The sequence below is a fragment of the Neolamprologus brichardi genome, chromosome 3 (genome assembly GCF_056152115.1).
Source record: "Neolamprologus brichardi isolate AB-2024 chromosome 3, ASM5615211v1, whole genome shotgun sequence".
In the NCBI taxonomy this organism is placed as follows: Eukaryota; Metazoa; Chordata; class Actinopteri; order Cichliformes; family Cichlidae; genus Neolamprologus; species Neolamprologus brichardi.
The window spans coordinates 49,477,598-49,502,010 of record NC_142106.1 but is presented as its reverse complement, the minus strand read 5'-3'; the positions used below and the strand labels follow the sequence as shown (position 1 = coordinate 49,502,010).

The 24,413-nt window shown below is 45.9% G+C and overlaps 9 non-coding genes and 25 pseudogenes across 9 annotated transcripts; all 34 read right to left on the bottom strand.

Moving 5' to 3' along the window:
- Positions 1-217: 217 nt before the first annotated feature.
- LOC148105603 (5S ribosomal RNA) lies at positions 218-336 on the bottom strand (annotated as a pseudogene).
- A 390-nt stretch (positions 337-726) lies between these two features.
- LOC148105602 (5S ribosomal RNA) lies at positions 727-845 on the bottom strand (annotated as a pseudogene).
- A 390-nt stretch (positions 846-1,235) lies between these two features.
- Positions 1,236-1,354, bottom strand: LOC148105601 (5S ribosomal RNA; annotated as a pseudogene).
- A 390-nt stretch (positions 1,355-1,744) lies between these two features.
- On the bottom strand, positions 1,745-1,864 carry LOC148105600 (5S ribosomal RNA; annotated as a pseudogene).
- Positions 1,865-2,254: 390 nt separating this feature from the next.
- LOC148105599 (5S ribosomal RNA) lies at positions 2,255-2,373 on the bottom strand. Its single transcript, XR_015718890.1, has one exon. It is a non-coding gene; the product is annotated as a 5S ribosomal RNA (ribosomal RNA).
- Positions 2,374-2,763: 390 nt separating this feature from the next.
- LOC148105598 (5S ribosomal RNA) lies at positions 2,764-2,882 on the bottom strand. Its single transcript, XR_015718939.1, has one exon. It is a non-coding gene; the product is annotated as a 5S ribosomal RNA (ribosomal RNA).
- Positions 2,883-3,272: 390 nt separating this feature from the next.
- Positions 3,273-3,392, bottom strand: LOC148105597 (5S ribosomal RNA; annotated as a pseudogene).
- A 390-nt stretch (positions 3,393-3,782) lies between these two features.
- Positions 3,783-3,902, bottom strand: LOC148105596 (5S ribosomal RNA; annotated as a pseudogene).
- Positions 3,903-4,292: 390 nt separating this feature from the next.
- On the bottom strand, positions 4,293-4,411 carry LOC148105595 (5S ribosomal RNA). The gene has a single exon (XR_015718889.1). It is a non-coding gene; the product is annotated as a 5S ribosomal RNA (ribosomal RNA).
- A 390-nt stretch (positions 4,412-4,801) lies between these two features.
- LOC148105594 (5S ribosomal RNA) lies at positions 4,802-4,921 on the bottom strand (annotated as a pseudogene).
- A 390-nt stretch (positions 4,922-5,311) lies between these two features.
- Positions 5,312-5,431, bottom strand: LOC148105593 (5S ribosomal RNA; annotated as a pseudogene).
- A 390-nt stretch (positions 5,432-5,821) lies between these two features.
- LOC148105592 (5S ribosomal RNA) lies at positions 5,822-5,940 on the bottom strand (annotated as a pseudogene).
- A 384-nt stretch (positions 5,941-6,324) lies between these two features.
- On the bottom strand, positions 6,325-6,443 carry LOC148105591 (5S ribosomal RNA; annotated as a pseudogene).
- Positions 6,444-6,833: 390 nt separating this feature from the next.
- LOC148105590 (5S ribosomal RNA) lies at positions 6,834-6,952 on the bottom strand. Its single transcript, XR_015718888.1, has one exon. It is a non-coding gene; the product is annotated as a 5S ribosomal RNA (ribosomal RNA).
- A 390-nt stretch (positions 6,953-7,342) lies between these two features.
- LOC148105589 (5S ribosomal RNA) lies at positions 7,343-7,451 on the bottom strand (annotated as a pseudogene).
- Positions 7,452-7,840: 389 nt separating this feature from the next.
- On the bottom strand, positions 7,841-7,949 carry LOC148105588 (5S ribosomal RNA; annotated as a pseudogene).
- A 390-nt stretch (positions 7,950-8,339) lies between these two features.
- On the bottom strand, positions 8,340-8,459 carry LOC148105587 (5S ribosomal RNA; annotated as a pseudogene).
- A 390-nt stretch (positions 8,460-8,849) lies between these two features.
- LOC148105586 (5S ribosomal RNA) lies at positions 8,850-8,969 on the bottom strand (annotated as a pseudogene).
- Positions 8,970-9,359: 390 nt separating this feature from the next.
- LOC148105585 (5S ribosomal RNA) lies at positions 9,360-9,478 on the bottom strand (annotated as a pseudogene).
- A 384-nt stretch (positions 9,479-9,862) lies between these two features.
- Positions 9,863-9,981, bottom strand: LOC148105584 (5S ribosomal RNA; annotated as a pseudogene).
- Positions 9,982-10,371: 390 nt separating this feature from the next.
- LOC148105583 (5S ribosomal RNA) lies at positions 10,372-10,490 on the bottom strand. Its single transcript, XR_015718887.1, has one exon. It is a non-coding gene; the product is annotated as a 5S ribosomal RNA (ribosomal RNA).
- A 390-nt stretch (positions 10,491-10,880) lies between these two features.
- On the bottom strand, positions 10,881-10,989 carry LOC148105582 (5S ribosomal RNA; annotated as a pseudogene).
- Positions 10,990-11,378: 389 nt separating this feature from the next.
- Positions 11,379-11,487, bottom strand: LOC148105581 (5S ribosomal RNA; annotated as a pseudogene).
- A 390-nt stretch (positions 11,488-11,877) lies between these two features.
- On the bottom strand, positions 11,878-11,996 carry LOC148105580 (5S ribosomal RNA). Its single transcript, XR_015718675.1, has one exon. It is a non-coding gene; the product is annotated as a 5S ribosomal RNA (ribosomal RNA).
- A 390-nt stretch (positions 11,997-12,386) lies between these two features.
- On the bottom strand, positions 12,387-12,505 carry LOC148105579 (5S ribosomal RNA). Its single transcript, XR_015718968.1, has one exon. It is a non-coding gene; the product is annotated as a 5S ribosomal RNA (ribosomal RNA).
- A 389-nt stretch (positions 12,506-12,894) lies between these two features.
- LOC148105578 (5S ribosomal RNA) lies at positions 12,895-13,013 on the bottom strand. Its single transcript, XR_015718957.1, has one exon. It is a non-coding gene; the product is annotated as a 5S ribosomal RNA (ribosomal RNA).
- A 390-nt stretch (positions 13,014-13,403) lies between these two features.
- On the bottom strand, positions 13,404-13,522 carry LOC148105577 (5S ribosomal RNA; annotated as a pseudogene).
- A 390-nt stretch (positions 13,523-13,912) lies between these two features.
- On the bottom strand, positions 13,913-14,031 carry LOC148105576 (5S ribosomal RNA; annotated as a pseudogene).
- Positions 14,032-14,421: 390 nt separating this feature from the next.
- Positions 14,422-14,540, bottom strand: LOC148105575 (5S ribosomal RNA; annotated as a pseudogene).
- Positions 14,541-14,930: 390 nt separating this feature from the next.
- On the bottom strand, positions 14,931-15,049 carry LOC148105574 (5S ribosomal RNA; annotated as a pseudogene).
- A 390-nt stretch (positions 15,050-15,439) lies between these two features.
- LOC148105573 (5S ribosomal RNA) lies at positions 15,440-15,558 on the bottom strand (annotated as a pseudogene).
- Positions 15,559-15,948: 390 nt separating this feature from the next.
- LOC148105572 (5S ribosomal RNA) lies at positions 15,949-16,067 on the bottom strand. The gene has a single exon (XR_015718674.1). It is a non-coding gene; the product is annotated as a 5S ribosomal RNA (ribosomal RNA).
- A 390-nt stretch (positions 16,068-16,457) lies between these two features.
- LOC148105571 (5S ribosomal RNA) lies at positions 16,458-16,576 on the bottom strand (annotated as a pseudogene).
- A 390-nt stretch (positions 16,577-16,966) lies between these two features.
- On the bottom strand, positions 16,967-17,085 carry LOC148105570 (5S ribosomal RNA; annotated as a pseudogene).
- Positions 17,086-24,413: the final 7,328 nt, after the last annotated feature.

The following is a 24,413-nucleotide window of genomic DNA, read 5'->3' as shown; positions in this document are numbered from 1 at the left end:
TCAGGAACCAGAACAGGGCCTGGTGTGGTGTAGTTAGCCTCGGCCAGCAGCGCTGGCCCTGGTGTGTTGTAGGTGGCCTCAGCCAGCAGAACAAGACATTGGTGAAAACAGCCAAAAGCAATGTTGTTAATGTGCCCTCATTAATGGGCATCTGCTTTGGGTCTTTTAATACACCCCTTCTCTGGATCAAAAGCAGTTCAATGACATGAAAATGAAAGGCTTACAGCACCAGGTATTCCCAGGCAGTCTGCCATCCAAGTACTAACCAAGCCCAGCCCTGCTTAGCTTCCGAGATCAGACGAGGTCAGGCGTGCTCAGGGTGGTATGGCCGTAAGCTGCTGCCCACAGCACAATGTGTCAATTTATGGAATCAAGTGATGAGGTGGCCAGTACCTGAAGTTACGAACACAATTCTATAACCCTACCTGCATGCTTGCCTCATACCCTAACCCAAACACTCAGTTTAGCATTTATCCAGCAGCACAGGACCTGGATTTTTGAAGATGGCCTCAGGAACCAGCACAGGGTCTGGTGTGGTGTAGTTAGCCTCGGCCAGCAGCACTGGCCCTGGTGTGTTGTAGGTGGCCTCAGCCAGCAGAACAAGACATTGGTGAAAACAGCCAAAAGCAATGTCGTTAATGTGCCCTCATTAATGGGCAGCTGCTTAGGGTCTTTTAATACACCCCTTCTCTGGATCAAAAGCAGTTCAATGACATGAAAATGAAAGGCTTACAGCACCAGGTATTCCCACGCAGTCTCCCATCCAAGTACTAACCAAGCCCAGCCCTGCTAAACTTCCGAGATCAGACGAGGTCAGGCGTGCTCAGGGTGGTATGGCCGTAAGATGCTACCCACAGCACAATGTGTCAATTTATGGAATCAAGTGATGAGGTGGCCAGTACCTGAAGTTACGAACACAATCCTATAACCCTACCTGCATGCTTGCCTAATACCCTAACCCAAAGACTCAGTTTAGCATTTATCCAGCAGCACGGGCCCTGGATTTTTGAAGATGGCCTCAGGAACCAGCAGAGGGCCTGGTGTGGTGTAGTTAGCCTCGGCCAGCAGCACTGGCCCTGGTGTGTTGTAGGTGGCCTCAGCCAGCAGAACAAGACATTGGTGAAAACAGCCAAAAGCAATGTTGTTAATGTGCCCTCATTAATGGGCAGCTGCTTTGGGTCTTTTAATAAACCACTTCTCTGGATCAAAAGTACTTCAATGACATGAAAATGAAAGGCTTACAGCACCAGGTATTCCCAGGCAGTCTCCCATCCAAGTACTAACCAAGCCCAGCCCTGCTTAGCTTCCGAGATCAGACGAGGTCAGCCGTGCTCAGGGTGGTATGGCCGTAAGCTGCTGCCCACAGCACAATGTGTCAATTTATGGAATCAAGTGATGAGGTGGCCAGTACCTGAAGTTACGAACACAATCCTATAACCCTACCTGCATGCTTGCCTAATACCCTAACCCAAAGACTCAGTTTAGCATTTATCCAGCAGCACAGGCCCAAGATTTTTGAAGATGGCCTCAGGAACCAGCACAGGGCCTGGTGTGGTGTAGTTAGCCTCGGCCAGCAGCACTGGCCCTGGTGTGTTGTAGGTGGCCTCAACCAGCAGAACAAGACATTGGTGAAAACAGCCAAAAGCAATGTTGTTAATGTGCCCTCATTAATGGGCATCTGCTTTGGGTCTTTTAATACACCCCTTCTCTGGATCAAAAGCAGTTCAATGACATGAAAATGAAAGGCTTACAGCACCAGTTATTCCCAGGTAGTCTCCCATCCAAGTACTAACCAAGCCCAAGCCCTGCTTTGCTTCCGAGATCAGACGAGGTCAGGCGTGATCAGGGTGGTATGGCCGTAAGCTGCTGCCCAAAGCACAATGTGTCAATTTATGGAATCAAGTGATGAGGTGGCCAGTACCTGAAGTTACGAACACAATCCTATAACCCTACCTGCATGCTTGCCTCATACCCTAACCCAAAGACTCTGTTTAGCATTTATCCAGCAGCACGGGCCCTGGATTTTTGAAGATGGCCTCAGGAACCAGCACAGGGCCTGGTGTGGTGTAGTTAGCCTCGGCCAGCAACACTGGCCCTGGTGTGTTGTAGGTGGCCTCAGCCAGCAGAACAAGACATTGGTGAAAACAGCCAAAAGCAATGTCGTTAATGTGCCCTCATTAATGGGCAGCTGCTTTGGGTCTTTTAATAAACCCCTTCTCTGGATCAAAAGTAGTTCAATGACATGAAAATGAAAGGCTTACAGCACCAGGTATTCCCAGGCAGTCTCCCATCCAAGTACTAACCAAGCCCAGCCCTGCTTAGCTTCCGAGATCAGACGAGGTCAGGCGTGCTCAGGGTGGTATGGCCGTAAGCTGCTGCCCACAGCACAATGTGTCAATTTATGGAATCAAGTGATGAGGTGGCCAGTACCTGAAGTTACGAACACAATCCTATAACCCTACCTGCATGCTTGCCTAATACCCTAACCCAAAGACTCAATTTAGCATTTATCCAGCAGCAAAGGATCTGGATTTTTGAAGATGGCGTCAGGAACCAGCACAGGGCATGGTGTGGTGTAGTTAGCCTCGGCCAGCAGCACTGGCCCTGGTGTGTTGTAGGTGGCCTGAGCCAGCAGAACAAGACATTGGTGAAAACAGCCAAAAGCAATGTCGTTAATGTGCTTTCATTAATTGGCAGCTGCTTTGGGTCTTTTAATACACCCCTTCTCTGGATCAAAAGCAGTTCAATGACATGAAAATGAAAGGCTTACAGCACCAGGTATTCCCAGGCAGTCTCCCATCCAAGTACTAACCAAGCCCAGCCCTGCTTAACTTCCGAGATCAGACGAGGTCAAGCGTGCTCAGGGTGGTATGGCCGTAAGCTGCTGCCCACAGCACAATGTGTCAATTTATGGAATCAAGTGATGAGGTGGCCAGTACCTGAAGTTACGAACACAATCCTATAACCCTACCTGCATGCTTGCCTAATACCCTAACCCAAAGACTCAGTTTAGCATTTATCCAGCAGCACAGGCCCTGGATTTTTGAAGATGGCCTCAGGAACCAGCACAGGGCCTGGTGTGGTGTAGTTAGCCTCGGCCAGCAGCACTGGCCCTGGTGTGTTGTATGTGGCCTCAGCCAGCAGAACAAGACATTGGTGAAAACAGCCAAAAGCAATGTCGTTAATGTGCCCTCATTAATGTACAGCTCCTTTGGGTCTTTTAATACACCCCTTCTCTGGATAAAAAGCAGTTCAATGACATGAAAATTAAAGGCTTACAGCACCAGGTATTCCCAGGTAGTCTCCCATCCAAGTACTAACCAAGCCCAAGCCCTGCTTAGCTCTCGCGATCAGACGAGGTCAGGCGTGCTCAGGGTGGTATGGCCGTAAGCTGCTACCGACTGCACAATGTGTCAATTTATAGAATCAAGTGATGAGGTGGCCAGTACCTGAAGTTACGAACACAATCCTATAACCCTACCTGCATGCTTGCCTAATACCCTAAGCCAAAGACTCAGTTTAGCATTTATCCAGCAGCACAGGCCCTGGATTTTTAAAGATGGCCTCAGGAACAAGCACAGGGCATGGTGTGGTGTAGTTAGCCTCGGACAGCAGCACTGGCCCTGGTGTGTTGTAGGTGGCCTCAGCCAGCAGAACAAGACATTGGTGAAAACAGCCAAAAGCAATGTCGTTAATGTGCCCTCATTAATGGGCAGCTGCTTTGGGTCTTTTAATACACCCCTTCTCTGTATCAAAAACAGTTCAATGACATGAAAATGAAAGGCTTACAGCACCAGGTATTCCCAGGCAGTCTCCCATCCAAGTACTAACCAAGCCCAAGCCCTGCTTAGCTTCCGAGATCAGACGAGGTCAGGCGTGCTCAGGGTGGTATGGCCGTAAGCTGTTACCCACAGCACAATGTGTCAATTTATGGAATCAAGTGATGAGGTGGCCAGTACCTGAAGTTACGAACACAATCCTATAACCCTACCTGCATGCTTAACTAATACCCTAACCCAAAGACTCAGTTTAGCATTTATCCAGCAGCACAGGCCCTGGATTTTTGAAGATGGCCTCAGGAACCAGCACAGGGCTTGGTGTGGTGTAGTTAGCCTCGGCCAGCAGCACTGGCCCTGGTGTGTTGTATGTGGCCTCAGCCAGCAGAACAAGACATTGGTGAAAACAGCCAAAAGCAATGTCGTTAATTTGCCCTCATTAATGGGCAGCTGCTTTGGGTCTTTTAATACACCCCTTCTCTGGATCAAAAGTAGTTCAATGACATGAAAATGAAAGGCTTACAGCACCAGGTATTCCCAGGCAGTCTCCCATCCAAGTACTAACCAAGCCCAGCCCTGCTTAGCTTCCGAGATCAGACGAGGTCAGGCGTGCTCAGGGTGGTATGGCCGTAAGCTGCTGCCCACAGCACAATGTGTCAATTTATGGAATCAAGTGATGAGGTGGCCAGTACCTGAAGTTACGAACACAATCCTATAACCCTACCTGCATGCTTGCCTAATACCCTAACCCAAAGACTCAGTTTAGCATTTATCCAGCAGCAAAGGATCTGGATTTTTGAAGATGGCGTCAGGAACCAGCACAGGGCATGGTGTGGTGTAGTTAGCCTCGGCCAGCAGCACTGGCCCTGGTGTGTTGTATGTGGCCTCAGCCAGCAGAACAAGACATTGGTGAAAACAGCCAAAAGCAATGTCGTTAATGTGCCCTCATTAATGTACAGCTCCTTTGGGTCTTTTAATACACCCCTTCTCTGGATAAAAAGCAGTTCAATGACATGAAAATTAAAGGCTTACAGCACCAGGTATTCCCAGGTAGTCTCCCATCCAAGTACTAACCAAGCCCAAGCCCTGCTTAGCTCTCGCGATCAGACGAGGTCAGGCGTGCTCAGGGTGGTATGGCCGTAAGCTGCTGCCGACTGCACAATGTGTCAATTTATGGAATCAAGTGATGAGGTGGCCAGTACCTGAAGTTACGAACACAATCCTATAACCCTACCTGCATGCTTGCCTAATACCCTAAGCCAAAGACTCAGTTTAGCATTTATCCAGCAGCACAGGCCCTGGATTTTTAAAGATGGCCTCAGGAACCAGCACAGGGCATGGTGTGGTGTAGTTAGCCTCGGACAGCAGCACTGGCCCTGGTGTGTTGTAGGTGGCCTCAGCCAGCAGAACAAGACATTGGTGAAAACAGCCAAAAGCAATGTCGTTAATGTGCCCTCATTAATGGGCAGCTGCTTTGGGTCTTTTAATACACCCCTTCTCTGTATCAAAAACAGTTCAATGACATGAAAATGAAAGGCTTACAGCACCAGGTATTCCCAGGCAGTCTCCCATCGAAGTACTAACCAAGCCCAAGCCCTGCTTAGCTTCCGAGATCAGACGAGGTCAGGCGTGATCAGGGTGGTATGGCCGTAAGCTGCTACCCAAAGCACAATGTGTCAATTTATGGAATCAAGTGATGAGGTGGCCAGTACCTGAAGTTACGAACACAATCCTATAACCCTACCTGCATGCTTGCCTCATACCCTAACCCAAAGACTCAGTTTAGCATTTATCCAGCAGCACAGGCCCAAGATTTTTGAAGATGGCCTCAGGAACCAGCACAGGGCCTGGTGTGGTGTAGTTAGCCTCGGCCAGCAGCACTGGCCCTGGTGTGTTGTAGGTGGCCTCAGCCAGCAGAACAAGACATTGGTGAAAACAGCCAAAACCAATGTCGTTAATGTGCCCTCATTAATGGGCAGCTGCTTAGGGTCTTTTAATACACCCCTTCTCTGGATCAAAAGCAGTTCAATGACATGAAAATGAAAGGCTTACAGCACCAGGTATTCCCACGCAGTCTCCGATCCAAGTACTAACCAAGCCCAGCCCTGCTAAACTTCCGAGATCAGACGAGGTCAGGCGTGCTCAGGGTGGTATGGCCGTAAGATGCTACCCACAGCACAATGTGTCAATTTATGGAATCAAGTGATGAGGTGGCCAGTACCTGAAGTTACGAACACAATCCTATAACCCTACCTGCATGCTTGCCTAATACCCTAAGCCAAAGACTCAGTTTAGCATTTATCCAGCAGCACGGGCCCTGGATTTTTGAAGATGGCCTCAGGAACCAGCACAGGGCCTGGTGTGGTGTAGTTAGCCTCGGCCAGCAGCACTGGCCCTGGTGTGTTGTAGGTGGCCTCAGCCAGCAGAACAAGACATTGGTGAAAACAGCCAAAAGCAATGTCGTTAATGTGCCCTCATTAATGGGCAGCTGCTTTGGGTCTTTTAATACACCCCTTCTCTGGATCAAAAGCAGTTCAATGACATGAAAGGCTTACAGCACCAGGTATTCCCAGGCAGTCTCCCATCCAAGTACTAACCAAGCCCAACCCTGCTTAGCTTCCGAGATCAGACGAGGTCAGCCGTGCTCAGGGTGGGATGGCCGTAAGCTGCTGCCCACAGCACAATGTGTCAATTTATGGAATCAAGTGATGAGGTGGCTAGTACCTGAAGTTACGAACACAATCCTATAACCCTACCTTCATGCTTGCCTAATACCCTAACCCAAAGACTCAGTTTAGCATTCATCCAGCAGCACAGGCCCTGGATTTTTGAAGATGGCCTCAGGAACCAGCACAGGGCCTGGTGTGGTGTAGTTAGCCTCGGCAAGCAGCACTGGCCCTGGTATCTTGTAGGTGGCCTCAGCCAGCAGAAAAAGACATTGGTGAAAACAGCCAAAAGCAATGTCGTTAATGTGCCCTCATTAATGGGCAGCTGCTTTGAGTCTTTTAATACACCCCTTCTCTGGATCAAAAGCAGTTCAATGACATGAAAATGAAAGGCTTACAGCACCAGGTATTCCCAGGCAGTCTCCCATCCAAGTACTAACCAAGCCCAGCCCTGCTTAGCTTCCGAGATCAGACGAGGTCAGGCGTGCTCAGGGTGGTATGGCCGTAAGCTGCTGCCCACAGCACAACGTGTCAATTTATGGAATCAAGCGATGAGGTGGCCAGTTCCTGAAGTTACGAACACAATCCTATAACCCTACCTTCATGCTTGCCTAATACCCTAAGCCAAAGACTCAGTTTAGCATTTATCCAGCAGCACAGGCCCTGGATTTTTGAAGATGGCCTCAGGAACCAGCACAGGGCCTGGTGTGGTGTAGTTAGCCTCGGCCAGCAGCACTGGCCCTGGTGTGTTGTAGGTGGCCTCAGCCATCAGAACAAGACATTGGTGAAAACAGCCAAAAGCAATGTCGTTAATGTGCCCTCATTAATGGGCAGCTGCTTTGAGTCTTTTAATACACCCCTTCTCTGGATCAAAAGCAGTTCAATGACATTAAAATGAGAGGCTTACAGCACCAGGTATTCCCAGGCAGTCTCCCATCCAAGTACTAACCAAGCCCAGCCCTGCTTAGCTTCCGAGATCAGGTGTACTCAAGGTGGTATGGCCGTAAGCTGCTGCCCACAGCACAATGTGTCAATTTATGGAATCAAGTGATGAGGTGGCCAGTACCTGAAGTTACGAACACAATCCTATAACCCTACCTTCATGCTTGCCTAATACCCTAGCCAAAGACTCAGTTTAGCATTTATCCAGCAGCACAGGCCCTGGATTTTTGAAGATGGCCTCAGGAACCAGCACAGGGCCTGGTGTGGTGTAGTTAGCCTCGGCCAGCAGCACTGGCCCTGGTGTGTTGTAGGTGGCCTCAGCCAGCAGAACAAGACATTGGTGAAAACAGCCAAAAGCAATGTCGTTAATGTGCCCTCATTAATGGGCAGCTGCTTTGGGTCTTTTAATACACCCCTTCTCTGGATCAAAAGCAGTTCAATGACATGAAAATGAAAGGCTTACAGCACCAGGTATTCCCCCATCCAAGTAATAACCAAGCCCAGCCCTGCTTAGCTTCCGAGATCTGACGAGGTCAGGCGTGCTCAGGGTGGTATGGCCGTAAGCTGCTGCCCACAGCACAATGTGTCAATTTATGGAATCAAGTGATGAGGTGGCCAGTACCTGAAGTTACGAACACAATCCTATAACCCTACCTGCATGCTTGCCTAATACCCTAAGCCAAAGACTCAGTTTAGCATTTATCCAGCAGCACAGGCCCTGGATTTTTGAAGATGGCCTCAGGAACCAGCACAGGGCCTGGTGTGGTGTAGTTAGCCTCGGCCAGAAGCACTGGCCCTGGTGTGTTGTAGGTGGCCTCAGCCAGCAGAACAAGACATTGGTGAAAACAGCCAAAAGCAATGTCGTTAATGTGCCCTCATTAATGGGCAGCTGCTTTGGGTCTTTTAATACACCCCTTCTCTGGATCAAAAACAGTTCAATGACATGAAAATGATAGGCTTACAGCACCAGGTATTCCCAGGTAGTCTCCCATCCAAGTACTAACCAAGCCCAAGCCCTGCTTAGCTCTCGCGATCAGACGAGGTCAGGCGTGCTCAGGGTGGTATGGCCGTAAGCTGCTGCCGACTGCACAATGTGTCAATTTATGGAATCAAGTGATGAGGTGGCCAGTACCTGAAGTTACGAACACAATCCTATAACCCTACCTGCATGCTTGCCTAATACCCTAAGCCAAAGACTCAGTTTAGCATTTATCCAGCAGCACAGGCCCTGGATTTTTAAAGATGGCCTCAGGAACCAGCACAGGGCATGGTGTGGTGTAGTTAGCCTCGGACAGCAGCACTGGCCCTGGTGTGTTGTAGGTGGCCTCAGCCAGCAGAACAAGACATTGGTGAAAACAGCCAAAAGCAATGTCGTTAATGTGCCCTCATTAATGGGCAGCTGCTTTGGGTCTTTTAATACACCCCTTCTCTGTATCAAAAACAGTTCAATGACATGAAAATGAAAGGCTTACAGCACCAGGTATTCCCAGGCAGTCTCCCATCGAAGTACTAACCAAGCCCAAGCCCTGCTTAGCTTCCGAGATCAGACGAGGTCAGGCGTGATCAGGGTGGTATGGCCGTAAGCTGCTACCCAAAGCACAATGTGTCAATTTATGGAATCAAGTGATGAGGTGGCCAGTACCTGAAGTTACGAACACAATCCTATAACCCTACCTGCATGCTTGCCTCATACCCTAACCCAAAGACTCAGTTTAGCATTTATCCAGCAGCACAGGCCCAAGATTTTTGAAGATGGCCTCAGGAACCAGCACAGGGCCTGGTGTGGTGTAGTTAGCCTCGGCCAGCAGCACTGGCCCTGGTGTGTTGTAGGTGGCCTCAGCCAGCAGAACAAGACATTGGTGAAAACAGCCAAAACCAATGTCGTTAATGTGCCCTCATTAATGGGCAGCTGCTTAGGGTCTTTTAATACACCCCTTCTCTGGATCAAAAGCAGTTCAATGACATGAAAATGAAAGGCTTACAGCACCAGGTATTCCCACGCAGTCTCCGATCCAAGTACTAACCAAGCCCAGCCCTGCTAAACTTCCGAGATCAGACGAGGTCAGGCGTGCTCAGGGTGGTATGGCCGTAAGATGCTACCCACAGCACAATGTGTCAATTTATGGAATCAAGTGATGAGGTGGCCAGTACCTGAAGTTACGAACACAATCCTATAACCCTACCTGCATGCTTGCCTAATACCCTAAGCCAAAGACTCAGTTTAGCATTTATCCAGCAGCACGGGCCCTGGATTTTTGAAGATGGCCTCAGGAACCAGCACAGGGCCTGGTGTGGTGTAGTTAGCCTCGGCCAGCAGCACTGGCCCTGGTGTGTTGTAGGTGGCCTCAGCCAGCAGAACAAGACATTGGTGAAAACAGCCAAAAGCAATGTCGTTAATGTGCCCTCATTAATGGGCAGCTGCTTTGGGTCTTTTAATACACCCCTTCTCTGGATCAAAAGCAGTTCAATGACATGAAAGGCTTACAGCACCAGGTATTCCCAGGCAGTCTCCCATCCAAGTACTAACCAAGCCCAACCCTGCTTAGCTTCCGAGATCAGACGAGGTCAGCCGTGCTCAGGGTGGGATGGCCGTAAGCTGCTGCCCACAGCACAATGTGTCAATTTATGGAATCAAGTGATGAGGTGGCTAGTACCTGAAGTTACGAACACAATCCTATAACCCTACCTTCATGCTTGCCTAATACCCTAACCCAAAGACTCAGTTTAGCATTCATCCAGCAGCACAGGCCCTGGATTTTTGAAGATGGCCTCAGGAACCAGCACAGGGCCTGGTGTGGTGTAGTTAGCCTCGGCAAGCAGCACTGGCCCTGGTATCTTGTAGGTGGCCTCAGCCAGCAGAAAAAGACATTGGTGAAAACAGCCAAAAGCAATGTCGTTAATGTGCCCTCATTAATGGGCAGCTGCTTTGAGTCTTTTAATACACCCCTTCTCTGGATCAAAAGCAGTTCAATGACATGAAAATGAAAGGCTTACAGCACCAGGTATTCCCAGGCAGTCTCCCATCCAAGTACTAACCAAGCCCAGCCCTGCTTAGCTTCCGAGATCAGACGAGGTCAGGCGTGCTCAGGGTGGTATGGCCGTAAGCTGCTGCCCACAGCACAACGTGTCAATTTATGGAATCAAGCGATGAGGTGGCCAGTTCCTGAAGTTACGAACACAATCCTATAACCCTACCTTCATGCTTGCCTAATACCCTAAGCCAAAGACTCAGTTTAGCATTTATCCAGCAGCACAGGCCCTGGATTTTTGAAGATGGCCTCAGGAACCAGCACAGGGCCTGGTGTGGTGTAGTTAGCCTCGGCCAGCAGCACTGGCCCTGGTGTGTTGTAGGTGGCCTCAGCCATCAGAACAAGACATTGGTGAAAACAGCCAAAAGCAATGTCGTTAATGTGCCCTCATTAATGGGCAGCTGCTTTGAGTCTTTTAATACACCCCTTCTCTGGATCAAAAGCAGTTCAATGACATTAAAATGAGAGGCTTACAGCACCAGGTATTCCCAGGCAGTCTCCCATCCAAGTACTAACCAAGCCCAGCCCTGCTTAGCTTCCGAGATCAGGTGTACTCAAGGTGGTATGGCCGTAAGCTGCTGCCCACAGCACAATGTGTCAATTTATGGAATCAAGTGATGAGGTGGCCAGTACCTGAAGTTACGAACACAATCCTATAACCCTACCTTCATGCTTGCCTAATACCCTAGCCAAAGACTCAGTTTAGCATTTATCCAGCAGCACAGGCCCTGGATTTTTGAAGATGGCCTCAGGAACCAGCACAGGGCCTGGTGTGGTGTAGTTAGCCTCGGCCAGCAGCACTGGCCCTGGTGTGTTGTAGGTGGCCTCAGCCAGCAGAACAAGACATTGGTGAAAACAGCCAAAAGCAATGTCGTTAATGTGCCCTCATTAATGGGCAGCTGCTTTGGGTCTTTTAATACACCCCTTCTCTGGATCAAAAGCAGTTCAATGACATGAAAATGAAAGGCTTACAGCACCAGGTATTCCCCCATCCAAGTAATAACCAAGCCCAGCCCTGCTTAGCTTCCGAGATCTGACGAGGTCAGGCGTGCTCAGGGTGGTATGGCCGTAAGCTGCTGCCCACAGCACAATGTGTCAATTTATGGAATCAAGTGATGAGGTGGCCAGTACCTGAAGTTACGAACACAATCCTATAACCCTACCTGCATGCTTGCCTAATACCCTAAGCCAAAGACTCAGTTTAGCATTTATCCAGCAGCACAGGCCCTGGATTTTTGAAGATGGCCTCAGGAACCAGCACAGGGCCTGGTGTGGTGTAGTTAGCCTCGGCCAGAAGCACTGGCCCTGGTGTGTTGTAGGTGGCCTCAGCCAGCAGAACAAGACATTGGTGAAAACAGCCAAAAGCAATGTCGTTAATGTGCCCTCATTAATGGGCAGCTGCTTTGGGTCTTTTAATACACCCCTTCTCTGGATCAAAAACAGTTCAATGACATGAAAATGATAGGCTTACAGCACCAGGTATTCCCAGGCAGTCTCCCATCCAAGTACTAACCAAGCCCAGCCCTGCTTAGCTTCCGAGATCAGACGAGGTCAGGCGTTCTCAGGGTGGTATGGCCGTAAGCTGCTGCCCACAGCACAATGTGTCAATTTATGGAATCAAGTGATGAGGTGGCAAGTACCTGAAGTTACAAACACAATCCTATAACCCTACCTGCATGCTTGCCTAATACCCTAAGCCAAAGACTCAGTTTAGCATTTATCCAGCAGCACAGGCCCTGGATTTTTGAAGATGGCCTCAGGAACCAGCACAGGGCCTGGTGTGGTGTAGTTAGCCTCGGCCAGCAGCACTGGCCCTGGTGTGTTGTATGTGGCCTCAGCCAGCAGAACAAGACATTGGTGAAAACAGCCAAAAGCAATGTCGTTAATGTGCCCTCATTAATGGGCAGCTGCTTTGGGTCTTTTAATACACCCCTTCTCTGGATCAAAAACAGTTCAATGACATGAAAATGATAGGCTTACAGCACCAGGTATTCCCAGGCAGTCTCCCATCCAAGTACTAACCAAGCCCAGCCCTGCTTAACTTCCGAGATCAGACGAGGTCAGGAGTGCTCAGGGTGGTATGGCCGTAAGCTGCTGCTCACAGCACAATGTGTCAATTTATGGAATCAAGTGATGAGGTGGCCAGTACCTGAAGTTACGAACACAATCCTATAACCCTACCTGCATGCTTGCCTAATACCCTAACCCAAAGACTCAGTTTAGCATTTATCCAGCAGCACAGGACCTGGAATTTGAAGATGGCCTCAGGAACCAGCACAGGGCCTGGTGTGGTGTAGTTAGCCTCGGCCAGCAGCACTGGCCCTGGTGTTTTGTAGGTGGCCTCAGCCAGCAGAACAAGACATTGGTGAAAACAGCCAAAAGCAATGTTGTTAATGTGCCCTCATTAATGGGCAGCTGCTTTGGGTCTTTTAATACACCCCTTCTCTGGATCAAAAGCAGTTCAATGACATGAAAATGAAAGGCTTACAGCACCAGGTATTCCCAGGCAGTCTCCCATCCAAGTACTAACCAAGCCCAGCCCTGCTTAACTTCCGAGATCAGACGAGGTCAGGCGTGCTCAGGGTGGTATGGCCGTAAGCTGCTGCCCACAGCACAATGTGTCAATTTATGGAATCAAGTGATGAGGTGGCCAGTACCTGAAGTTACGAACACAATCCTATAACCCTACCTGCATGCTTGCCTAATACCCTAAGCCAAAGACTCAGTTTAGCATTTATCCAGCAGCACAGGCCCTGGATTTTTGAAGATGGCCTCAGGAACCAGCACAGGGCCTGGTGTGGTGTAGTTAGTCTCAGCCAGCAGCACTGGCCCTGGTGTGTTGTAGGTGGCCTCAGCAAGCAGAACAAGACATTGGTGAAAACAGCCAAAAGCAATGTTGTTAACGTGCCCTCATTAATGGGCATCTGCTTTGGGTCTTTTAATACACCCCTTCTCTGGATCAAAAGCAGTTCAATGACATGAAAATGAAAGGCTTACAGCACCAGGTATTCCTAGGCAGTCTCCCACCCAAGTACTAACCAAGCCCAGCCCTGCTTAGCTTCCGAGATCAGACGAGGTCAGGCGTGCTAAGGGTGGTATGGCCGTAAGCTGCTGCCTACAGAACAATGTGTCAATTTATGGAATCAAGTGATGAGGTGGCCAGTACCTGAAGTTACGAACACAATCCTATAACCCTACCTGCATGCTTGCCTAATACCCTAAGCCAAAGACTCAGTTTAGAATTTATCCAGCAGCACAGGATCTGGATTTTTGAAGATGGCCTCAGGAACCAGCACAGGGCCTGGTGTGGTGTAGTTAGCCTCGGCCAGCAGCACTGGCCCTGGTGTGTTGTAGGTGGCCTCAGCCAGCAGAACAAGACATTGGTGAAAACAGCCAAAAGCAATGTCGTTAATGTGCCCTCATTAATGGGCAGCTGCTTTGGGTCTTTTAATACACCCCTTCTCTGGATCAAAAGCAGTTCAATGACATGAAAATGAAAGGCTTACAGCACCAGGTATTCCCAGGCAGTATCCCATCCAAGTACTAACCAAGCCCAGCTCTGCTTAGCTTCCGAGATCAGACGAGGTCAGGCGTGCTCAGGGTGGTATGGCCGTAAGCTGCTGCCCACAGCACAATGTGTCAATTTATGGAATCAAGTGATGAGGTGGCCAGTACCTGAAGTTACGAACACAATCCTATAACCCTACCTGCATGCTTGCCTAATACCCTAAGCCAAAGACTCAGTTTAGCATTTATCCAGCAGCACGGGCCCTGGATTTTTGAAGATGGCCTCAGGAACCAGCACAGGGCCTGGTGTGGTGTAGTTAGCCTCGGCCAGCAGCACTGGCCCTGGTGTGTTGTAGGTGGCCTCAGCCAGCAGAACAAGACATTGGTGAAAACAGCCAAAAGCAATGTCGTTAATGTGCCCTCATTAATGAGCAGCTGCTTTGGGTCTTTTAATAAACCCCTTCTCTGGATCAAAAGTAGTTCAATGACATGAAAAAGAAAGGCTTACAGCACCAGGTATTCCCAGGCAGTCTCCCATCCAAGTACTAACCAAGCCCAGCCCTGCTTAGCTTCCGAGATCAGACGAGGTCAGGCGTGCTAAGGGTGGTATGGCCGTAAGCTGCTGCCCACAGCACAATGTGTCAATTTATGGAATCAAGTGATGAGGTGGTCAGTACCTGAAGTTACGAACACAATCCTATAACCCTACCTGCATGCTTGCCTAATACCCTAACCCAAAGACTCAGTTTAGCATTTATCCAGCAGCACAGGCCCTGGATTTTTGAAGATGGCCTCAGGAACCAGCACAGGGCCTGGTGTGGTGTAGTTAGCCTCGGCCAGCAGCACTGGCCCTGGTGTGTTGTATGTGGCCTCAGCCAGCAGAACAAGACATTGGTGAAAACAGCCAAAAGCAATGTCGTTAATGTGCCCTCATTAATGGGCAGCTGCTTTGGGTCTTTTAATACACCCCTTCTCTGGATCAAAAACAGTTTAATGACATGAAAATGATAGGCTTACAGCACCAGGTATTCCCAGGCAGTCTCCCATCCAAGTACTAACCAAGCCCAGCCCTGCTTAGCTTCCGAGATCAGACGAGGTCAGCCGTGCTCAGGGTGGTATGGCCGTAAGCTGCTGCCCACAGCACAATGTGTCAATTTATGGAATCAAGTGATGAGGTGGCCAGTACCTGAAGTTACGAACACAATCCTATAACCCTACCTGCATGCTTGCCTAATACCCTAAGCCAAAGACTCAGTTTAGCATTTATCCAGCAGCACAGGCCCTGGATTTTTGAAGATGGTCTCAGGAACCAGCACAGGGCATGGTGTGGTGTAGTTAGCCTCGGCCAGCAGCACTGGCCCTGGTGTGTTGTAGGTGGCCTCAGCCAGCAGAACAAGACATTGGTGAAAACAGCCAAAAGCAATGTCGTTAATGTGCCCTCATTAATGGGCAGCTGCTTTGGGTCTTTTAATACACCCCTTCTCTGGATCAAAAGCAGTTCAATGACATGAGAACGAAAGGCTTACCACACCAGGTATTCCCAGGCAGTCTCCCATCCAAGTACTAACCAAGCCTAGCCCTGCTTAGCTTCCGAGATCAGACGAGGTCAGGCGTGCTCAGGGTGGTATGGCCGTAAGCTGCTGCCCACAGCACAATGTGTCAATTTATGGAATCAAGTGATGAGGTGGCCAGTACCTGAAGTTACGAACACAATCCTATAACCCTACCTGCATGCTTGCCTAATACCCTAAGCCAAAGACTCAGTTTAGCATTTATCCAGCAGCACAGGCCCTGGATTTTTGAAGATGGCCTCAGGAACCAGCACAGGGCCTGGTGTGGTGTAGTTAGCCTCGGCCAGCAGCACTGGCCCTGGTGTGTTGTAGGTGGCCTCAGCCAGCAGAACAAGACATTGGTGAAAACAGCCAAAAGCAATGTCGTTAATGTGCCCTCATTAATGGGCAGCTGCTTTGGGTCTTTTAATACACCCCTTCTCTGGATCAAAAACAGTTCAATGACATGAAAATGATAGGCTTACAGCACCAGGTATTCCCAGGCAGTCTCCCATCCAAGTACTAACCAAGCCCAGCCCTGCTTAGCTTCCGAGATCAGACGAGGTCAGGCGTTCTCAGGGTGGTATGGCCGTAAGCTGCTGCCCACAGCACAATGTGTCAATTTATGGAATCAAGTGATGAGGTGGCAAGTACCTGAAGTTACAAACACAATCCTATAACCCTACCTGCATGCTTGCCTAATACCCTAAGCCAAAGACTCAGTTTAGCATTTATCCAGCAGCACAGGCCCTGGATTTTTGAAGATGGCCTCAGGAACCAGCACAGGGCCTGGTGTGGTGTAGTTAGCCTCGGCCAGCAGCACTGGCCCTGGTGTGTTGTATGTGGCCTCAGCCAGCAGAACAAGACATTGGTGAAAACAGCCAAAAGCAATGTCGTTAATGTGCCCTCATTAATGGGCAGCTGCTTTGGGTCTTTTAATACACCCCTTCTCTGGATCAAAAGCAGTTCAATGACATGAAAATGAAAGGCTTACAGCACCAGATATTCCCAGGCAGTATCCCATCCAAGTACTAACCAAGCCCAGCTCTGCTTAGCTTCCGAGATCAGACGAGGTCAGGCGTGCTCAGGGTGGTATGGCCGTAAGCTGCTGCCCACAGCACAATGTGTCAATTTATGGAATCAAGTGATGAGGTGGCCAGTACCTGAAGTTACGAACACAATCCTATAACCCTACCTGCATGCTTGCCTAATACCCTAAGCCAAAGACTCAGTTTAGCATTTATCCAGCAGCACGGGCCCTGGATTTTTGAAGATGGCCTCAGGAACCAGCACAGGGCCTGGTGTGGTGTAGTTAGCCTCGGCCAGCAGCACTGGCCCTGGTGTGTTGTAGGTGGCCTCAGCCAGCAGAACAAGACATTGGTGAAAACAGCCAAAAGCAATGTCGTTAATGTGCCCTCATTAATGAGCAGCTGCTTTGGGTCTTTTAATAAACCCCTTCTCTGGATCAAAAGTAGTTCAATGACATGAAAAAGAAAGGCTTACAGCACCAGGTATTCCCAGGCAGTCTCCCATCCAAGTACTAACCAAGCCCAGCCCTGCTTAGCTTCCGAGATCAGACGAGGTCAGGCGTGCTAAGGGTGGTATGGCCGTAAGCTGCTGCCCACAGCACAATGTGTCAATTTATGGAATCAAGTGATGAGGTGGTCAGTACCTGAAGTTACGAACACAATCCTATAACCCTACCTGCATGCTTGCCTAATACCCTAACCCAAAGACTCAGTTTAGCATTTATCCAGCAGCACGGGCCCTGGATTTTTGAAGATGGCCTCAGGAACCAGCACACGGCCTGGTGTGGTGTAGTTAGCCTCGGCCAACAGCACTGGCCCTGATGTGTTGTAGGTGGCCTCAGCCAGCAGAACAAGACATTGGTGAAAACAGCCAAAAGCAATGTCGTTAATGTGCCCTCATTAATGGGCAGCTGCTTTGGGTCTTTTAATAAACCCCTTCTCTGGATCAAAAGTAGTTCAATGACATGAAAATGAAAGGCTTACAGCACCAGGTATTCCCAGGCAGTCACACACATCAAAACAAACATAAGTGTTTATTTCCAAGTATAGGATTATTTGCAATCGCCATATTGACTATATGGGTTTCTTGTTCTGCAGTGAACATGCTTCCTCTGCCCCCAGCATCTGGTCGTCTAGCAATTCTGTAAAGTAACAATTTCAGTATTTTTACATCTATGGTATTGTTGTGCTACAAATCTTAGTGCAAAGTGACTGTACTAACCGATTCTCATTTCAAAATGTCCTTATAATGCTTGCTACAGAGTAGTGGCTCGAGTTAGGCTGAACCCGTTGGCCAGCTTCCCTCAGGGTCATTCCACGGTTGATTACATGGTCCACTATTGTAGCTCTGATGTCATCAGCAATTCTATTTCTTACTCTTCTTACCCTTCCTCTCCCCCCTCTTCGTCCTCCTCTCCCCCCTTCTCATCCTCCTCTTGTTCCTCCTTGTCCTTGTCGTCCTCTTCATCCTACTTCTTCACCTCCACGTCCTCTTCCTCGGCCTCCTCTACTTCTCACTCTTCCTGCTCCCTCCATTGTACTCCACACACAGAGCTTACCTGTATTATAGTGCTTAGGCTGATTGCAAAGTGAACTAATTATCTAAAAAAGTTTCCACAAGTGAAAGTGTGCCAGACAGTTGGCAAAATAGTGTTAATGATAGCCATACATGTGTATAATTTTGCTAGGAGTGTGTTGGAAATTTGGTAATTGAGTGTAAGCAGTGAGTTGTGCCTACAGTTTTGCAAAGTGTGTGTTACAAAATTGCAAACTGAGTGCAAAGCAGTGTTTGTGCTTTTAGATTTGCAAACTCAGTGAGTGGTTTTGCTATAAGTATTAATAGTTTTAGGAATTGTGCTATAAGAATCACAGTTAGGGTTTAAGCATTCAGAAAAAACTGTAATACTTATAGCAAAACCACTCACTGAGTTTGCAAAACTAAAAGCACAAACACTGCTTTGCACTCAGTTTGCCATTTTGTAACACACACTTTGCAAACCTGTAGCTACAATCCACTGCACAGCACTCTTTTTGCAGAACTGTAAACACAACTCACTGCTTTACACTCAATTTCCAAATGATCAACACACTCCTAGCAAAACTATACACATTTATGGCTATTATTTACACTATTTTGCCAACTGTCTGGCACACTGTCACATGTAAAAACTTTTTTAGATAATTAGTTCACTTTGCAATCAGCCCAAGCACTATAATACAGGTAAGCTCTGTGTGTGGAGTACAATGGAGGGAGCAGGAAGAGTGAGAAGTAGAGGATTTCGAGGAAGAGGACGTGGAGGTGAAGAAGTAGGATGAAGAGGACGACAAGGACAAGGAGGAACAAGAGGAGGACGAGGAGGGGGGAGAGGACGAGGAGGGGGGAGAGGACGAGGAGGGGGGAGAGGAAGGGTTAGAAGAGTAAGAAATAGAATTGCTGATGACATCAGAGCTACAATAGTGGACCATGTAATCAACCGTGGAATGACCCTGAGGGAAGTTGGCCGACGGGTTCAGCCTAACTCGAGCCGCTACACTGTAGCAAGCATCATAAGGACATTTTGAAATGAGAATCGGTTAGTACAGTCACTTTGCACTAAGATTTGTAGCACTGCCATATGCTAATGAGAAACACAACAATACCATAGATGTAAAAATACTGAAATTGTTACTTTACAGAATTGCTAGATGACCAGATGCTGGGGGCAGAGGACGCATGTTCACTGCAGACCAAGAAACCCATATAGTCAACATGGCGATTGCAAATAATCCTATACTTGGAAATAAACACTTGTGTTTGTTTTGATGTGTGTAAATAAACACCAGTACTTGAAGTTTGGATCCCTCCATGTTTACAGACCTATGACAAAAGTATGAGCTCAAACTGACATGGCCTAGCTTGTGCACAGAGAAAGCAAAAGCCAGATGTGTTTTGTATTCATACCATGAGTGTGCAGTTGGCGCATTGTGTGCTTAGTAGATGATGGCTTGTGTGTACTGTTTGATACGAAAACACCATTTTTACGAAGGTGTGAAGAGTTAATCTAGCTGTGTTCGCTTTTGCAAGAGAACTACAATGTTTTGATAATTGGGTGACAGGTTTTCTTATTTGTGTGTAGAATTTTGCAAAAATAGCCAATAGTTACAAAAAATGTGCTTAAGCAATCAGAAAAAACTGTAAGCAATCAGAAAAAACTGTAAGCAATCAGAAAAAACTGTAAGCAATCAGAAAAAACTGTAAAAACCAGACAGCATTTCATCAGAGCAGGGTCGGAGCAGGGTTTGTTAATTGCAATACCCCAAAGAAACCACTAGATGTCACTAGCTGGAAGGCTGGTGATGTGTGTATATCATCGCCGTCTTCTGTTTTATCCAGTAGTGCTGCTACTGCATAAAACAACACTAATACTAATTTGCAGTGTTTTTTTTTTAATAAATAGAAATCATTGCAATGGTTTCAATTATTCAAAGTAGACTAAACAGATTTGAATAAAAGTATTAGAATCAAACTGGAATAAAAAATAACAACACAGCACAACACAACTTGATTTCTATTTTCGTTTCACCTTTCTTTTCAACTTTTCAACAAATTAGTTGAAAACAGCATCCGCAATACAACAGGATTTCTGTAAAGTCACATAAAAATGTAAAAGCATAGTTTTGTGACTGAATTTTTGCCATCAACATGCATTGTACCATTTTGGGCGCTCTCTGTTAACACAACTTCACACTACTTGAAAGCTTTGTGCAAGGAAAGAGACAATAATAGAAAGGCAGAGCAAGCAATGGTGTGGCTAGCTAAGACAACCCTTCACTCCTTAAATATCAGTTTGAATATATGTTTTGATTTGTATAATTTTTCATACATTCAACTTTTTGTGCAGTTTACTTCTCACAGTTTATTTATCTTAAAAATATACAGGCGGTAGGATTAGGAAACACACACACACACACACACACACACACACACACACACACACACACACACACTGACATGTCCTGTGTCATGGCCCAGCTTTTATAAGATTTTATTTTGTTATTTAAATATTCTATTTGATTTAATCTTGATATTGTTTTCTGTATTTTATCCCTCACTGTTTTTATTCTTTATCTTAGTTTCAAGTTGTTTCAGAGTTTAAAGACCCTTTGGGGGAACACTTTTTCTTCTTGGGCTTTGTGTTTTTGTGACTAATCACAAATACACTTCAATACAGAAAACTGACTTTCTATTTCCAAAAATCTGGTTGGGAAAGTACAGATATTTTTTTTTTTAATGTAAAAAGAAAGGATGTCGATCCTGAAGCACTTATTGAAAGTACTGAGCTGCTCGTTTAAACTTCTCCTGACGTTCTCTGGTAGAGTTGGCCTTCAGATTGTGAATTTAGCATATTCTACTAAATAAAAGGTTTTTATTTAAGTTTCCTACAACTGTATCTTGAAAGAAAATAAGATTCTCTGCTAAGTGGAAGACATTGCATTCCATTGGCTCTATGATGTGACGGATCAATGTAATGGAAATAGTTTCCTTCTGTTGTTGCTGATGAATCACACAGAGGACCCACAACCGCATTTACAAATTCAGGTTGACAATGGGCAGAGCTCTTCAGTGAAATTGTTCTTTGCTTTTCTAACACAACTTATAAAGTTTTACAGCTGTGTACACCACCAATTAGAAAATAAAACCATAAAAAAATCCAATGTACAACCGGGGAATTTCCAGAGAAGACTTTAGCACTTACTGGATGATGTAGTGGTGTGTTTACGTAAGTAGCTGCCTCTGTTTAAAATGGCTACATAAATAACAAGTTTTTGATTAAATCAGAAGATCTTCATCTTTCCTAAATGTTGAGGTTTCACTTTCTAATTGCTTCTTTTATTGAGCATAAAAAGAGAGCAAAGAAGATGAGTGGTTTAGCAGACAGATCAGATAACAAAACTAAACATGTGGTTGAACATTTAAACAACAGGGCTCCTATCTGTGTGAAAAAGACCAGGATTTAGCTGGACTGCAGCCATAATAAAACTGACTTGTATTTATTACATGCTAGAGATAAAGAAGTTATTCAACCCTTGATAAGTACCTCCTTTATCAAAGAATACACTAAGCCGTCCTTTATGAAAGGACAGAAGATAATGTCAACGGACTATTGGACCTTCATTAATAAGATGAAGTGAAACTGATCGTGTAAGTGTTAATTATTAAGTTTCAGTAAAAGGACTAGATGTTACAGTATCAGGGGTTGTAACATCTAGTCCCGAATCTTTCATGGTCCTGGGCTTTGACCCAGTGTTTTAAGTTTGTTGTTATGTTTATTGTATTGTTTGGTCTTGTTCACTCTTTGGGGAATTATTGATTCTTATGTTACGTTTTCAGAGCCCTGATCCAAGTTGTTATTTCACAGAGTTTTGTCACCTCTGTGTGTTCTCACCAGCACCCCTATATGTAGTTAGTCATGTCTGGTTATGGATGTCAAGTCTCTGTCTTGTCTCCATGTCGCTCTTGTTCTCCCTCTGTCCCACACTCTCTGTGTTTAGTTCATCTGAGTCTCACTAGGTGATTCTCTCTTTCCTCTTTTTATGTGATATCCTCTTGTCCTGTGTGCATTATGTTCAGTTCTGCTTCCCCTGTCTCGTCAGTCAGACTTCAGCCGTGTTCCCCTCCTCTCTGCCCCGATTTCCCTTTTGTGTAAACATTGTCTCTGTCGTCTCCTGTCTGCTGTCGATCTCCATCATCCTTCCAGCTGTGTGTTCTGTCAGTTTAGTGTTTCCCAGTTTAATTTCCAAGTGCCTTCATGGTTTTGTTATGTCAATCTGTGACTCCTGCAATAAAGCGGCCTTTGAGTCCTGCCTTTTTTGGACCTATCCCGCCTCACCCCACACAGCTTTCATGACAGTTTCCTGTGTGTGAACCTTCATGAAAAGCTGAGAGAAACCAAATATATGAACTATAAACATCTTTTCTTGCTTGAAGATCATACACTCTAATATATATATTACATGAAAATATCATGAATTGTATTTACATTATCAAAGGGAACATAAAGTTTAATATAATTCAGTCTGAATGTGTTTTGTCCTAAATTTAAGCGATGCTGTAACATCAGCCAATCATTACTCAAGTCACAGAAAGTTTTAGTAAAGGTCCAGTGGAAAAGCAAAAATCTCAACCTCACAACAATGTTGACCTCAATAAAACACATTTATGGTGATGCTAACAGAAACTTGATTTCCCTTCGCTTTTAGCACAACTACCATATTAATCTGATTAAAGGCTATTATTAGAGTTTCTTTTGCTGAAGCAAGCGATTAGGAATTGCAATTATAGCACTGCAGGGAAGAATATTTCAGAAATTAAGGAAATCAAAAAATGATGACTTGAGCTCAATGGTGGGCTGAGAACACAAGTCCATAAGTTCTCTATGAGCCTATCAATCTATCATCTTGATGCATTCTCAATCATCTAGGAAAATAAATCTCCAAAAGTTGATTCTGTTCATCTGGACATAGCGTATGAAGAAGTCACTTGGATGAGTGATGTCTCACATGTAAAAACTGAAAAAGAAGAAAGAGAACACCATCACAAATTCAAAAGCCTTCTCTCTTTAAACCTGTCAGCCTATTGTGGATCATTAAAACAATGGATGCTTGTGTACCAACCATAACTTATTTCATTGTGTCAGTTACTACAGTTACTACAGCTGTGTACACAGTGTGAAATAGTTAGATGCTATTAGTTTTATTTATTAGATTTATTTACACTTTAAAAATTCTAACAGGATATGTTCTTAAAGCGTAAGAGAAGTTTGGAATCTCTAAAACTGTGAAATTTTCCAAGGACTTAGAGAGGTTTTTCTCAGAAGAGGTTACAATTATTTGAAGAATTATACAGATACATGAACTTCATTTAGAAATCTCACTGGCAGTATATTCAGTGCACATGAAAAGGGCTTCATTTTATTTCATTTTATCTCCACTGTAAGATTCCCCAAAGACACAGTATGAGGGTCTATAAGCTGGAACACATTCATAATGTGAAAATACATTTTGCATGGCTTTAATATTATTTAACTTTTTATGTTTTATGTAGTTTAATGTAAAGGTTACTGTACAAAAAACAGTTGAGATGCGCAGATTTTTCACTAAAAACTTATGAAAATTAATTATAGCCCCTAATTTTCTTCTGTAATGTTTTTACCTGTTGCTGAAAGTGACCAGTAACTTTATAACAATAACTTCTCAACAACTATAACTCACTATAACTATTACTTAATGAGTAACCAATAATTTGTTCTAGCATAAATGCTATGGTGACTTCCAAACTTCAAAGTCCTTATTTCATCAACAACATAACATTTATTGAATTTGGTTTTATTCGGAATATTTGGAAACATCCAATTTGAATTCTTCTTATTATAGCATACAGTATAGTAGAATGGATTATGAGAAACATTGACAATTACAGGCAAAGCAATATCTATGAAAACATTGCTCTGAGTAAAATAAAGTGCAGTATATAACTACAACCAGTTCACTGATGTTCTCTTAAGGTCTTCTATGCATATTTGATGCACTTAAGGTGGTTTTTGAAGAAATTAAGCTGCAATTTGAATTCTGAGTCATTCTTTCTAGGATTTCTGAACTTGCGATAACGAGCACTTCTGGCTACATGTTGATGGTCAATGGATACATCACCACAAGTGGCAACAAGTAAATAGCCCAGGCCATCCATAAAGAACTCTAGATTAAAAAAAAAACAAGTATTTTAAAATAAAACATTTTGTTATCATAGCTAAGCAAAACTGGAAGCCCCCCCCCCTTCTTGTCGCTTTTAAACCAAACTGAAATCTGGACCTACCTGAATGTGCTATCCACTGTAGCTTAGGGTCAAAACCCACCCTCTGTACAGCATCTGTACGGG